This window comes from Myotis lucifugus, unplaced genomic scaffold (assembly GCF_000147115.1).
Source record: "Myotis lucifugus unplaced genomic scaffold, Myoluc2.0 scaffold_227, whole genome shotgun sequence".
Classification (NCBI taxonomy): Eukaryota; Metazoa; Chordata; class Mammalia; order Chiroptera; family Vespertilionidae; genus Myotis; species Myotis lucifugus.
Genome location: NW_005871275.1, coordinates 787,923 through 802,630, shown reverse-complemented (window position 1 = coordinate 802,630; position 14,708 = coordinate 787,923).

The following is a 14,708-nucleotide window of genomic DNA, read 5'->3' as shown; positions in this document are numbered from 1 at the left end:
TCCAGTCTAAGCAACAATGTTGCAATTATAGAAGCTAAACAAACCCCAGAAACCTGCTTTCAGCCAGCCGGCCTCGGAGCTGGAGCCGCAACAAAGTTTCAATTACAGAAGGTAAATAAATCCAGGAATAAAAAGAAAAAAAAGAAATAAAGGAGAGACTGGGAGCTTCAGTTGCAGGCTTGGCCCACCTGAAAACAGACCTCAGCCCCTCATCCAGGCTGGCCAGGCACCCCAGTAGAGACCCCCACCCTGAAGGGAGTGCAGGCAGCCTGAAAACAGCCATCAGTCCCTCATCCAGGCTGGCCAGGCACCCCAGTGGGGACCCCGACCCGGAAGGGGTTGCGGGCAGCCTGAAAACAGCCATCAGCCCCTCATCCAGGCTGGCCAGGCACCCCAGTGGGGACCCCCACCCTGAAGGGGGTGCGGGCAGCCTGAAAACAGCCATCAGCCCCTCATCCAGGCTGGCCAGGCACCCCAGTGGGGTCCCCCACCCTAAAGGGGGTGCGGGCAGCCTGAAAACAGCCATCAGCCCCTCACCCAGGCTGGCCAGGCACCCAAGCGGGACCCCCATCCTGATCCGGGATACCATTCAGGGCAAACCAGCCGGCCCCCACCCGTGCACCAGGCCTCTATCCTATATAGTAAAAGGGTAATATGCAAACTGACCCTAACAACAGAAAGACTGGGAATGACTGGTCATTATGACACACACTGACCACCAGGGGGTAGACGCTCAATGCAAGAGCTGCCCTCTGGTGGTCAGTGCGCTCTCACAGGGGGGAGCTCTGCTCAGCCACAAGCCAGGCTGATGGCTGCCAGTACAGCGGTGGTGGTGGGAGCCTCTCCTGCCTCCTCAGCAGCGCTAAGGATGTCCGACTGCAGCCTAGGCCTGCTCCCCGCTGACAAGTGGACATCCCCCGAGGGCTGCCAGGCTGCCTGAGGGATGTCTGACTGCCAGCTTAGGCTGAATCCCCAGGGGAGCAGGCCTCAACCAGCAGGTTGTCATCCCCCAAGGGGTCCCAGACTGAGAGAGGGCACAGGCTGGGCTGAGGGACCCCCAACCCCCGAGTGCACAAATTTTTGTGCACCAGGCCCCTAGTCTACACTAATAAAAGACAAAGATGCTAATTGACCATACCTTCGCTAGGCCCAAGCCATGCCCACCAGCCAATCAGAGCGACTATATGCAAATTAACCCAACCAAGATGGCGGCCGGCAGCCACAGAGCTGGAGCAAGCAGGAGGCTTGGTTGCCCCGGCGATGGAGGAAGCCAAGCTTCCCGCCTGCTCTGGCCGGCTGTGGCCTCTGCAAAAGGCAACAAAGTTTCAATTATAGAAGCTAAATAAATCCAAGATACCTGCTTCCAGCCAGCCTCCACTGGGAGCTTGGGTGGCTGGGGGCTGTGGCCAGCCTGCAAACAGCCATCAGCCCCTCACCCAGGCTGGCCAGGCACCCTAGTGGGGACCCCTACCCTGAAGGGGCCATGGCCAGCCTGCAAACAGCCATCAGCCCCTCACCCAGGATGGCCACACCCTCAAGGGGTGAGGGTCCCCGCTGGGGGGCTTGGCCAGCCTGCAAACAGCCATCAGCCCCTCACCCAGGCTGGCCAGGCACCCCAGCAGGACCCCCACCCTGAAGGGGCTGTGGCCAGCCTGCAAACAGCCATTAGCCTCTCACCCAGGCTGGCCAGGGCACCCCAGCAGGGACCCCCCTCCCTGAAGGGTGTGTGGCCAGCCTGAAAATGGTCCTCAGCCCCTCACCCAGGCTGGCCAGGCACCCCAGTGGGACCCCACCCTGATCTGGGACACCCTTCAGGGCAAACCAGCTGGACCCACCCATGCACCAGGCCTCTATCCTATATAATAAAAGGGTAATATGCAAATTGACCCTAACAGCAGAGCAACTGGGAATCATTGGTCACTATGACACACACTGACCACCAGGGGGCAGACGCTCAATGCAGGAGCTGCCCCCTGGTGGTCAGTGTGCTCCCACAGGGGGAGCTCTGCTCAGCCACAAGCCAGGCTGACGGCTGCCAGTACAGTGGCGGTGGTGGGAGCCTCTCCCACCTCCTCAGCAGCGCTAAGGATGTCCGACTGCAGCTAGACCTGCTCCCCGCTGGCAAGTGGACATCCCCCGAGGGCTGCCAGGCGGATGTCTGACTGCCAGCTTAGGCCCAATCCCCAGGGGAGCGGGCCTAAGCCAGCAGGTGGTCATTCCCCGAGGGGTCCCAGACTGAGAGAGGGCACAGGCTGGGCTGAGGAACCCTCCCGAGTGCACAAATTTTTGTGCACCGGGCATCTAGTAGCTGTTATAAAGACCACCCTAGAAGAATTCAACAGTAGACTAGAGGAGGATGAGGGCCACACCAGTGAGTTAGAAAACAAGGTCGAAAAACACACACAATCAAAGCAGCAATTGGAAAAGAGTTTAAGGGAACTTTGGGACAACATGAGATGAAACAACGTCCACATAATAAGGGTGCCAGAAGGAAAAGAAGCTGAGCAAGGACCAGGAAACCTGTGTAAAGAAATAATGACAGAAAATTTTCCTGACTTGGTGAAGAAAAAAGTCATACAAATCCAGGAAGCACAGAGTCCCAATCAAGATGAACCAAAAAAGACCTACACCAAGACACCATAATTAAAATGACAAAGACAAAGAAAGAACCTTAAAGGCTGCAAGAAAGAGACAGAAAGTTACCTACAGGGGAACTCCCATTAGACCAGCGGTTCTCAACCTGTGGGTTGCGACCCCTTTGGCGGTCAAACGACCCTTTCACAGGGGTCGCCTAAGACCATCCTGCATATCAGATATTTACATTACGATTCATAACAGTAGCAACATTACAGTTATGAATTAGCAATGAAAATAATTTTATGGTTGGGTCACAACATGAGGAACTATATTTAAAGGGCCAGAAGGTTGAGAACCACTGCATTAGACTATCAGTTGAGTTCTCAATAGAAACACTTCAGGCTAGAAGGAGTGGCATGAAGTCTACAAAATAATGAATACTAAGGAACTGAATCCAAGACTACTCTATCCAGCAAGGCTATCATTCAAAACAGAAGGTGACAGTGACACCTTTTTTCACAGACAAAAAAAGGCTAAAGAAGTTTATCACCACCAAACCAGCAATGCAAGAAATGCTAAAGGGACAGCTGTAATGAGAAGAAATATATATAGAGAGAAACATAGGCATAAAGAATTAAAATGGCAATAAATAAGTACCTATCAATAATAACCTTAAATGTAAATGGATTAAATGCTCCAATCAGAAGATATAGGGAAGCTGAATGGATAAGAAAACATGACCCATATATACATGCTGTCTACAAGAGACCCACCTCAGAACAAAAGACTTACAAGAATGAAAGTGAAGGGATGAAAATTTATTTTTCCATGCAAATGGAAATTTAAAAAAAGCTGGAGTAGCAATACTAGTATCTGACAAAATAGACTTCAAAATGAAGGCCATAACAAGAGAAAATGACGGCCATTGCAAAATACTAATAGGATCAATACAACAAGGGGATATAACCCTGGTAAACATACACACCCAATATAGGAGCACCCAAATACATAAATAAACTTCTGGAGAACTTAAAGGAAAAGATCAACAGCAATACCATGTAACACACCACTGATGGCATTCTCATACACCAATAAAGAACTCTCAGAAAGAGAAGAAAGAGAAACTAAAAAAAAAAAAAAAAAAAAAAAAAAATCCTATTTACCATTGCAACAAAATATTTAAGATACTTAGGAATAAACTTAACCAAGGAAGCAAAAGACCTATACTCGGAAAACTATAGAACACTGAAAAAAGAGATAGAAAGGGATATAAACAAGTGGAAGAATATACCATGTTCATGGATTGGTAGAATTAACATCATTAAAATGTCCATACTACCCAAAGCAATATATAGATTCAATGCAATCCCTATTATAATACCAACTAGTGGCCCGCTGCACAAAGATTCACGCAATAGGCCTTCCTTCCCCTGGCTGCCGGCACCAGTTTTCCGCCGGCACCCGGGACCCAGGCCTTTGGTCCGGTCGCAGCAGCGAGGCTTGGCTTCTCCACTCCGGCTGCTCCCAGCCCCTCCTTTCTTTTTTTTTTCCAGCTCCTTGAACGGAGCCCAGGGCAGGCTGGAAGCCTGGATTGCCCCCGGCAACCCAGACCCCCAGCCCCTTCTTGAGTGGAGCCCCTGGCCATCAGGCCCCCAGCCACTCCTTGAGCGGAGTCCAGGCCCCCAGCCCCTCCTTGAGCGGAGTCCAGGGCTGGCGGGAAGCTTGGCTTCCTCAGTTGCCGGGAGCAACCCAAGCCTCTTGCTCGCTCCAGCTCCATGGCCGCTGCCATCTTCAGTATTCGCTCTGCACCTGCGTATGCAAATTAACTGCCATCTTTGTTGGGTTAATTTGCATAGTCACTCTGATTGGCTGGTGGGTGTAGCAGAGTGGCGGAGTGATGGTTAATTTGCATGTTTCTCTTTTATTAGTGTAGATGGCAAACATCACAGATCTAGAACAAACACTCCAAAAATGTATATGGAACCAAAAAATGACCCCAAATAGCCAAAGCAATACTGAGAAAGAAGAACTAAGTTAGAGGGATCATAAGACCAGATATTAAGCTATACTACAAAGCCACTGTAATCAAAACAGCCTGATATTGGCACAAGAACAGACATATAGATCATTGGAACAGAACAGAGACCCAAAAAATCAACCCAAGCCATTACACTCAACTAATATTTGACAAGGAGGCAAAAGCATACAATGGAATTAAGACAGTTTCTTCAATAAATGGTGTTCGGATAATTGGACAGCTATATGTAAAAAAATGAAACTAGACTACCAACTCACGTCATACACAGGAATAAACTCAAAATGGATAAAAGATTTAAATGTAAGTCCTGAAACCATAAAAATGCTTGAAAAAAACATAGGCAGAAAATATCAGACATCTCACATCATAAAATTTTCACTCATACAAATGCCTAGCGCAAGAGAAACAAAGGAAAAAATAAACAAATGGCACTACATCAAAATTAAAAGCTTCTGCACAGCAAAAGCAAACAGCATCAGAATGAAAAGGGAACCCACTATATGGGAGAACATATTTGCCAATGATACATCTGATAAGAAAAAAACTTGGCTTTCAGTTGCTTGTTAAACACCCAGTTTTTAATTTTCTTTATGTAAAATACCAGTGGAACCTAGCAATAGCCTTTTGCTATGGTCTTAATGTTTCCCTCAAATCCATATGTTGGAATCCTAACCCCCAATGTGATGGTGTTAGGAAGTGGAGCCTCTGGGAGGTGAGTAGATCATGAGGGTAGAGCCCCCATGAATGGATTAGTGCACTTATATAATGGGTTTAGAATCCATGGGGCTCCCTAGGCCCTTCATGTGAGAATACAACTAGAAGACTCCATCTGTGAAGCAGGAAGTAGGCGATCACCAGACAATGAATATGCTGGCATCTTGATCTTGGATTCACCAGCCTCCAGAACTATGAGAAATAAATTTCTGTTTATAAGCCAAAAAAAAAAGAAAAAGAAATCCTAACCCCAATGTGATAGTACTAGCGACTTTGGGAGGTTATTAGATCATGAGGGTGGAGCCCTCATGACTTGGATTGTGTCCGTATGAAAGACCCCCACAGAGCTCCCTGGCTCTTCCTGCTATGTGAGTACATGGCGAGAAGATGGCTGTCCATGAACCAGAAAATTGACAGAAATAAATGTTTTGTTTAAACCACCCAGTCTGTGGTATCTGTTCTAGCAGCCTGAACAGACCAAGATAGAGAGTAAGGAAATAAAGACCGAATGAGCATTAGATCTTTCCACATTTTGTGACTCCCTTACCTCTTTAAAACGCCACTTTTGGCCTGGTCTGCGTGGCTCAGTGGTTGAGCATCGACCTATGAACCTGGAGGTCATGGTTTGATTCCTGGTCAGGGCATATGTCCAGGTTGTGGGCTCGATCCCTGGTGTGGGGCATGCAGGAGGCAGCCAATCAATGATTCTCTCTCATCGTTGATGTTTCTATCTCTCTCCCCTGCTCCCTTCCTCTCTGGAATCAATAAACATTTTTTTAATAAAAAAATAAATAAAACCACTTTTGATTAACTAACTGTGAAGTCTGGTATCTGTTACATGATGGATGAAGAAAGAGGTTCAAATAAGGCACTAAGTCATCTAAGACTACTCTGAAGACTGTGATATGTTCAAACAAGCATGACTCAGTGAACAGCACAGACTTAGAAAACTGGAAAATTGAGTGCAGCACCACTGGCTTCTTATGACTGGGAGGCATCTGACAGTCCCAGCACATCACCAAGCTGAAGGTAACCAGCTTACACTATCGTCCACATGTACTATCCATCAAAGCACTGGGCAAAATTTAAGAGAAACTTTACTACAGCAATCTAAATTTCCTCCCACAATGGAGTACTCAGGCTTAGAGAGAGAAATTCAACAGTTTACTTGATCTTCAGTAAGGATTTGCTGTTAGACCACAAAACATTCTGATGAAAAGATATGGACAGATGGTTTGAATCCCTGCTGATATATGCAAACAGCTGTGTACCAGCTCCTGACCAGTATTAGTGGTCATGATCATTCAGATTGGCAGAACACATAGGACAAAGACTGGGCAATGTATTACTTAGCAATTCAGGTATAGACATAGATGAAGAAATTCAGGCCATCCTTATTTAATTTCAGAAAATATCAAACTGTCTGGGGTCACCTATCACTTGTAAAGAGAGGTATGAAAATTTAAATTGTAGAAAAGGTTTTTGAAGACAGGCAAATTCACTAGGGACATTGAGGTCATTTGGGAAATGAAAAAATTATTCATGGATAAAAGATGGAGGTGCAAGTTAGTTCTGTAAATTGTTAAATTTAGCCAACTTCTACCAAGCACTTGCTCTGTAAGGTATGATGATTTATACTGTGAGTGAGGCCCTTCCATGAAGAGTTTTATTGGTGACTGTATATGTTAAATATGTGCTTTAGAAACAAATATTGGATTACCTAGGAGGATGGAGGAAGTCCCAATATTTATTTATTATACAACAAAGGGGGGGAAGTTGTGATAAAAGCTGCTTAATTTTTTAAAAACAACTTATGCCAATAAATCACTGAAGGAAGATGCAGGAGCATGAATTTGAGTGGAGGATTAATAAGACTTTTATTTCAAACCAACATAGACCAGAGAAAAACATATTTTAATAAAGGCTGGAGAAATCAAAGCTGTTGCTTGCTTTTTACTATGATGATAATAACCTCACAGGATTGTTATGAGGATAAAATAAGGTATTCAATTAGGTCCAAGTGTTCTGAATTTTATCAGAAGCACAAGAAATATGATAGGTATTTTTCACTTGACTTAACTCCTAGTGGTCAGGGAACTTGTCTACTTCATCTTAGTTTTCCTATGCCTATCATACAGTAGATACTAAATAAAGATTTGAGGAATGAACAAGTTCTGGGTGTGAGTGGAACATGTCAAAAATGCAAGGATTTAAAAATAAAAACACTGTATCTGTAGCCAGAAGAGGAGGTGATGGGAAAGATGGAAGAGGCGAGACAAGGAAGGTGAAGACAGGAGAGAAAAAGTAAGAACATGTCACTGGGCAAAGAAATGAGATGACGGAATTTGTGGCTGGCTATAGGTTCCTTGTGATATCTAAAGCAGTGGCCACATTTGAACAGGAGCACAACAATCCCACACAGCCTCAGACGCATCACATATTATGTCAGTGGGACACTGCAGACACTGACTAAAGACACTGAAACAGAATTTTTCCTGTCACAATTGAGGTCTTTAATCCTCTTGGGCTCGTTGAAAATCTCAGCAACATTTCATATCTAGAAATACTGTACTTTTCCCTTAGTACCCTACCAGTTAGAGGTGAATGGCCTTTGTTTAGATTCGAAATACCAGTTTTTTGCTTCATTATGCAAATGGTTAAAAGCCCACTTCATTCACATATTGTTAGCATTCTCTAAATTCCATCTCTTTTAAAAAAAATATTTTATTGATTTTTTACAGAGAGGAAGGGAGAGGGATAGAGAGTGAGAAACATCGGTGAAAGAGAAACATCGATCAGCTGCCTCCTGCACACCCCCTACTGGGGATGTGCCCGCAACCAAGGTACATGCCCTTGACCGGAATCGAACCTGGGACCCTTGAGTCCGCAGGCCGACGCTCTATCCACTGAGCCAAACCGGTTAGGGCTAAACTCCATCTCTTAATGAAGTTGCTAATTGTGCTTTGAAATGAAAGTGCTTTAGTGTTGGGAGTCCAAGGATGCTAATACAGATACTGGAGATGTGTGTGTGTGTGTGGGGCAGGGGGGGGGGGGGCTACTGGCCTCTCTGCAAGGCCTCAGCCAGACACATTGTATGCCCTGTGGGATTACCACATTCTAGGGCAGCCGTGGGCAAACTATTGCCCTCGGGCCGGATCTGGCCCGTTTGAAATGAATAAAACTAAAAAAAAAAAAAAGACCGTACCCTTTTATGTAATGATGTTTACTTTGAATTTATATTAGTTCACACAAACACTCCATCCATGCTTTTGTTCCGGCCCTCCGGTCCAGTTTAAGAACCCATTGTGGCCCTCGAGTCAAAAAGTTTGCCCACCCTGGGGCCTTAGTTTGTCCAGAAGCCCAATTTGGCTAGGACACCCAGCTTGACTGCAGCCCCACAGTTGCCATGAATGAATGGAAGAACTTTGCTTAGGCTACACTCTCTGTCTGAATAGTTCTCCACTCAGCCACATCCTCATCACTGGACAGGGATCAGATGTTTCCTGCTCTATAGCCTTTACTGATCTCCCTGCATGCTCCACATCAATGGATGCAACTGGTCCTTTCTTTCAGGCCCACCAAGAGGCAAAAAAGTCCCACACACCATAGTTCTAAGTATTAAAAAGTTATAAAATAAACTAAAAAATTATACTCCTTCCTAACTCCTACCATGACATATATACAACAAAAATAAAAACAAGTGTAAATCTATGATTTTTAAAAATGATTAAAAGTCAACATAGTATCAAAGATGTCAGAAATAACTAATTGCACACATTAGTTATTCTGTTAATGAGTTGGTAATATTTGGATAAATACAGAAATAAAGACACACATAATTCAGACCTGACTGGTGACTGCCAGAGGGCAGGAGGGTTGGGGGACTGGGTGAAGATGTGAAGGGATTGAAAAGTACAGATTGGTAGTTAAAGAATAGTTTCAGGGATGTGAAGTACAGCATAGGGAATCCTATATAATAAAAGCCTAATATGCAAATTGTCCCCTTGACTGGGAGTTTGACTGCTCGCTATGACGTGCTCTGACCACCAGGGGGCAGCATGGACCATGGCAGGCCTCGGCAACGCGGTGCTGGCAGCGGGCAGCAGTGAAGGCGCTACTGGCTCCGATGGGCCCTGACAAGAGTGGGACCGCGGCAGGAAGGTGCAGCAGGTGAGTGGGTGGTGCCAGGCCAAGGCGGTGCAAGTGGGGCCCAACGGCCCCGCAAAAGGTGACCAGCGGCAGTGGCCGGGAGCAGGGCCACCACCCAGCTCCCAGGTGCTGAGGGAGCCAGGTGGGGGCCCGATCACCCTGCCGATCACCCTGCAGACTGTGACCAGCAGTGGTGGCAGGGCCACTGCCTGGCTCCCAGGTGCTGAGGAGCTAGGCAGGAGCCTGATGGCCCAGGTGGCAGCGGGGGGTAGGGCCACTGCCTGGCTCCCAGGCACTGAGGGAGCCGGGCAAGGGCCTGATGACTCAGGCAGAGGGGGGCGCACAGGGGCCCGGGGGCCCAGGTGCTGCCCAGGACCCAGAGGTCAGCTGGGACTTGCCCTTCCACGCCAGATGCTTGTGCTTTGATCGCCAGCCAGGCCTAGGGACCATACTTATGCACAAATTTCGTGCACTGGGCCTCTAGTATAGTTAATAATACTGCGATAACTATGTATGGTGTCAAGTGGGTACTGGAAATATCAGGGGGGAATACTTTGTATAGTACTGTATGTGATTATCTAACCACTATGCTCACACCTGAAACCAATACAAAATAATACTGAAAGTAGCCTTAGCTGGTTTGGCTCAGTGGATAGAGCATCGGCTTGTGGACCGAAAAGTCCCGGGTTCGATTCCAGTTAAGGGCACGTACCTCGATTGCAGGCTCCTCCCCGGCCCAGGCCCTGGTCGGGGCTCGTGCAGTAAGCAACCAATCGATGTGTTTCTCTAACATTGATATTTCTGTCTTTCCCTATCTCTTCTACTCTCTCTAAAAATCAATGGAAAAATATTCTCGGGTGAGGATTAAAAAAAAATACTGAAAATAAACTAAAAATTAAAAAATTAATTAATTAAAACTGATTTTAAAAAGACACAATTCATATTATATATTCCACAAAATGTATTTTCTTACCTCGATTTCAGCAAAATCACCTATTGTTATAATCAAGATTTTTACATAAATTATGTTCTATGCACTGTAATAATCTAAAGTATTAAAAAAGAAAATGTAACTATATTTAATGTGAATAAAGTTTGAATATATTTATTAAAATGTAATTACCTAATATGTAAAAAATTGATAACCTAAATTTTATGTTTTAAAATTTCCCTGCAAAATAATATGATTAATAAATCAGTAGAAAATTTCATCTAGGTTCTATATAAACATACACATATACTAGTATAAGTAATATGAGTAACATTGCAAATGTTAGCCTCCAAATATAACTATTTCTAATACTGTACTAAGTCATGAGCACTTCCAGAACCATGAACTGAAATCCTAAGACAAGCAAGAAAACGGAAGCTTAGCATTACTGGGAAATAATATTTTCTTATGGTACAATGTATTGCATTCATGCTGAGATGGTTTTGACAAGTTAATGTGTCTTTCCGCTTCTAAACACTTTTGCAACTCAAATCCTTCCTGTACTCTAAAGTCAACAGTGGTACAGTCCACCAATCTCCACATATGCAAGCTTCCTTTCATTCAAGGATGCAAGTCAAAACATGAAGAGGTTGTTTCCTGGGTTATGAATTGTCCTAAGCGCTGGATCCCCAGTGACAGAGAAATCCGTGTTTGCATATATAGGGGCTGACTTTCTTGCCCAGGTTAAAGGAAATTCTCCTTTGAATACTGACATAGTAAGCACCGGGGATACCATGAAAAATAATAATGAAAACAGTGCCTACGCACCATGGATCTTATACTTAATCCTCACAACTCCTCTATGTAACTATTCTTTCACAGATAAAAAGATAAGAAAATAACGGTCCCAGAAACTTACTAAGGCAACAAAGCCTTTAAGTGATGGGGTTGTGGTGTGAACCCAGGCAGTTGACTATAGGGCCCAGGATCTTAGTAAACCCTTACCCTACAGCTATGTTAAAAGTCATGACCTCAACCCTTATGAAGTCCAGGCTGGTGAGAGAGAAGACAAGTAAAGGGATGACAGCAGTATTTTACTGTATTTATTTGTATTTATGACAAGAACTGCTACAGTGAAGATAACACTCTAGTCCCTTCACCTAGACTTTGACATTCTCAAATGTCCAATGCCACCCTTTTCTATGTGACCTCTGAGGGTGGGCTATTCTTACAGAGATCATATTTTAAGTTAATAAGTTAATATGTGGGATGATTCTTATTAGTTTAGCTCTTAGAGAAAAATCTTATTTCTCAGTTCATAAGACACCTCATGTAGAAAAGACATAATGAAATGACTTCATATTCAAAGTAGTATTTTTACAAATATTTATTCTTAAATCCTGATTAAGGAGCTGCTCAGAAGTACAGTGATTCATTTTGGTTCATATTATAAGACATTAAATGTGCCATGGCAAATTTATAAAGGTAATGGAGAAAAGCATCTCTTAGTAAAAAAACTTTGTGGAGGTGAAATGGGGATGGTAGAGAATTAACTTAGAAATAGTAAACTCTGAATAGAAAAGTATATAAATTACACCAATATCAGCAACAATATATTTGTTTGATAGGTCAATTAGTAAGTTTAAATATAGTATATATATATGCCCTACTGAAATAAAAATAAACCCAAAGAACATAAAGTCAAAATAATTATTGAGTTCTTTTACTCAATGAAAGCATTTTATGATGTCCTTAAAAGAAAAGATACTCTGAAGAACAAAATTAATGAAAAGAAAACTGCAAAAAAAAAAGGGGGGGGGGAATAAAATAGAGGAAGATGGGTGTGGAAGGGAGCCAATATCACACAGCAGAGAAAAGCTAATGTGGCGGCTGCTCGAACTTAGTAAAAGGGCAGGAAAATATGACATAAATGTAAAATAAAATTCCAACTCTCACCAAACAACCATGCAAAAAGGAAAAAACACACAATAACTGTACTAAAGAATTATTAGACTATAAAGCCTCTAGAGCACTGGTTCTCAACCTTCCTAATGCCGCGACCCTTTAATACAGTTCCTCATGTTGTGGTGACCCCCAACCATAAAATTATTTTCGTTGCTACTTCATAACTGCAATTTTGCTACTGTTATGAATCGTAATGTAAATATCTGATATGCAGGATGTATTTTCATTGTTCGCGACCCACAGGTTGAGAATCGCTGCTCTAAAGTTTACTTCTATGGCTTTCTTTAGTGGGGGTTGAAGTGTGTCCTTTGATAAACACACCACATACCAGAAAAACCACCTCATCAAACCATGGTCTGTAAACAACTCTCTTAATCCTAAAAGAGCTTTCTTTCATATAAATGATCTGCAGTTCTTGCAGACTGTCCAAAACAATGCTTCAGAGTTCTTGGATCTCAGCCCCAAGAATGGCCTATTCAGCAGAAAGTCTGGTCAGCCCGCTGAAGCTATTTCCTTCAGTTGTGTCAAGGCTGCAGGAATCTGCTAAAAGATAAGCTGTCCATACCTTGTAGATCTGTATCTAATTCATCAAATGATTATAAAATATACTTAGAACCAAGAACCAAGAAATGGAAAACATGAAGATTGAAAGTTCCAGAATGTGTAGGACTTCCTGGCTGGTGTGGCTCAGTTGGTTGAGCATCGTCCCATGCACGGCAAAATCAATGGTTCAAGTCCTGGCTGGGGAACATGCCTGGGTTGCGGGTTTGTTCCCGGGTTCGGTGCATACTAGAGGCAACCAATCGATGTTTCTCACAAAGACATTTCTCTCATTCCCTCTCCCTTCCTCTTTCTAAAATCAATAACAACATACACTGAGTGGCCAGATTATTATGACCACCTGACTTTTGTAGGCAAATTAGCTATAATTTCGTGCTGAAGTTGCTAGAGGGCCAGACCATTATAAATAGGGAAGCAGGTTGTTTACCACGACAGTAGAAGTGATTTTTTCTGAAGATATGGGTAAACAACAACGCGATTTAACAGCCTTTGAACATGCTGTGTGTATGTACACACACACACACACACACACACACACACACACACACAGTGTGGCTCGATTATTATGACTACCTGATGTTTGCAGGCAAATTAGCGGTACACTGCATCGTATGGGATATGGAAGCCGAAGGCCTGTTCAAACACCTTTGCTGTCTGCAGTTACTAAGATAAAACCAATTTTCACAGGAACACAAGGATTGGACAGTCGAGCATTGGAAAAAAGTCATGTGGTCTGATGAATCACGTTTCCAGTTGCATCATGCAGATGGCAGAGGGAGAATTTGGTGGAAACAGCATGAAAGCATGCACCCCACATGCGTGAGTACAACCCTTCAAGCTGGTGGGGGCAGTGTTATGGTTTGGGGCATGTTTTCCTGGCATGATTTGGGCCCTTTAATTCATGCTATTCATCAGGCATGGTGTCAGATTCCTCGCATCACCTTTCAACATCTCGTGGAGTCCATGCCAAGAAGAATCGCAGCAGTATTGAAGGCAAAAGGTGACCCAACGAAGTACTGATGGGGTGGTCATAATAATCTGGCCACTCAGTGTGTGTGTGTGTGTGTGTGTGTGTGTGTGTGTGTGTGTGTGTATCCCACGTTCAAAGGAAAAAATCACTTCTACTGTCGTCGTAAACAACCTGCTTTCCTATTTATAATGGTCTGGCCCTCTAGCAACTTCAGGAGAAATTATAGCTAATTTGCCTACAAACGTCAGGTGGTCATAATAATCTGGCCACTCAGTGTATATTTTCACTTAACACACATGGAAAGTAGTCTCTTGAAGGTGCTACTTCAAGATAAATAATTTATCTGTCATCAACTGAATTAAGCAATTTTTATCCCATGAAGAAAACATATTGATACTTCGGTCTGGCTTCAGGAGGCAAGAGATGATGGAGAGAGAGCCAGTGAAATAGAGGATGCAGCCCACTTGGAGCAGGGTGCAGCCCTCCTGCCCTGTGGACTTCTAGCACTGGGCCTCTCTGGACAAGCAGGTGTTTTTTGTCTTTCACATTTTAGATATCAAAGAGTACTTTGGCAGAGAAAGTTTCTGGATAAATAGTATATCCACACATGGAATTTCCTACATCAGTAATTAAGTATAACAATCTACTATAAAAAATAACTTATTGAACCCAATCAGTAAATTCTTCACTCTTTATAAACATTCCAGTGTCAAGTTTCAAGTTGTTTTTCAGGTGCTAATTTGATAACAAGGAATTTAGTAGCACAAGGCAATGTCAACCCTATTTTACATTTAAAAAATCTT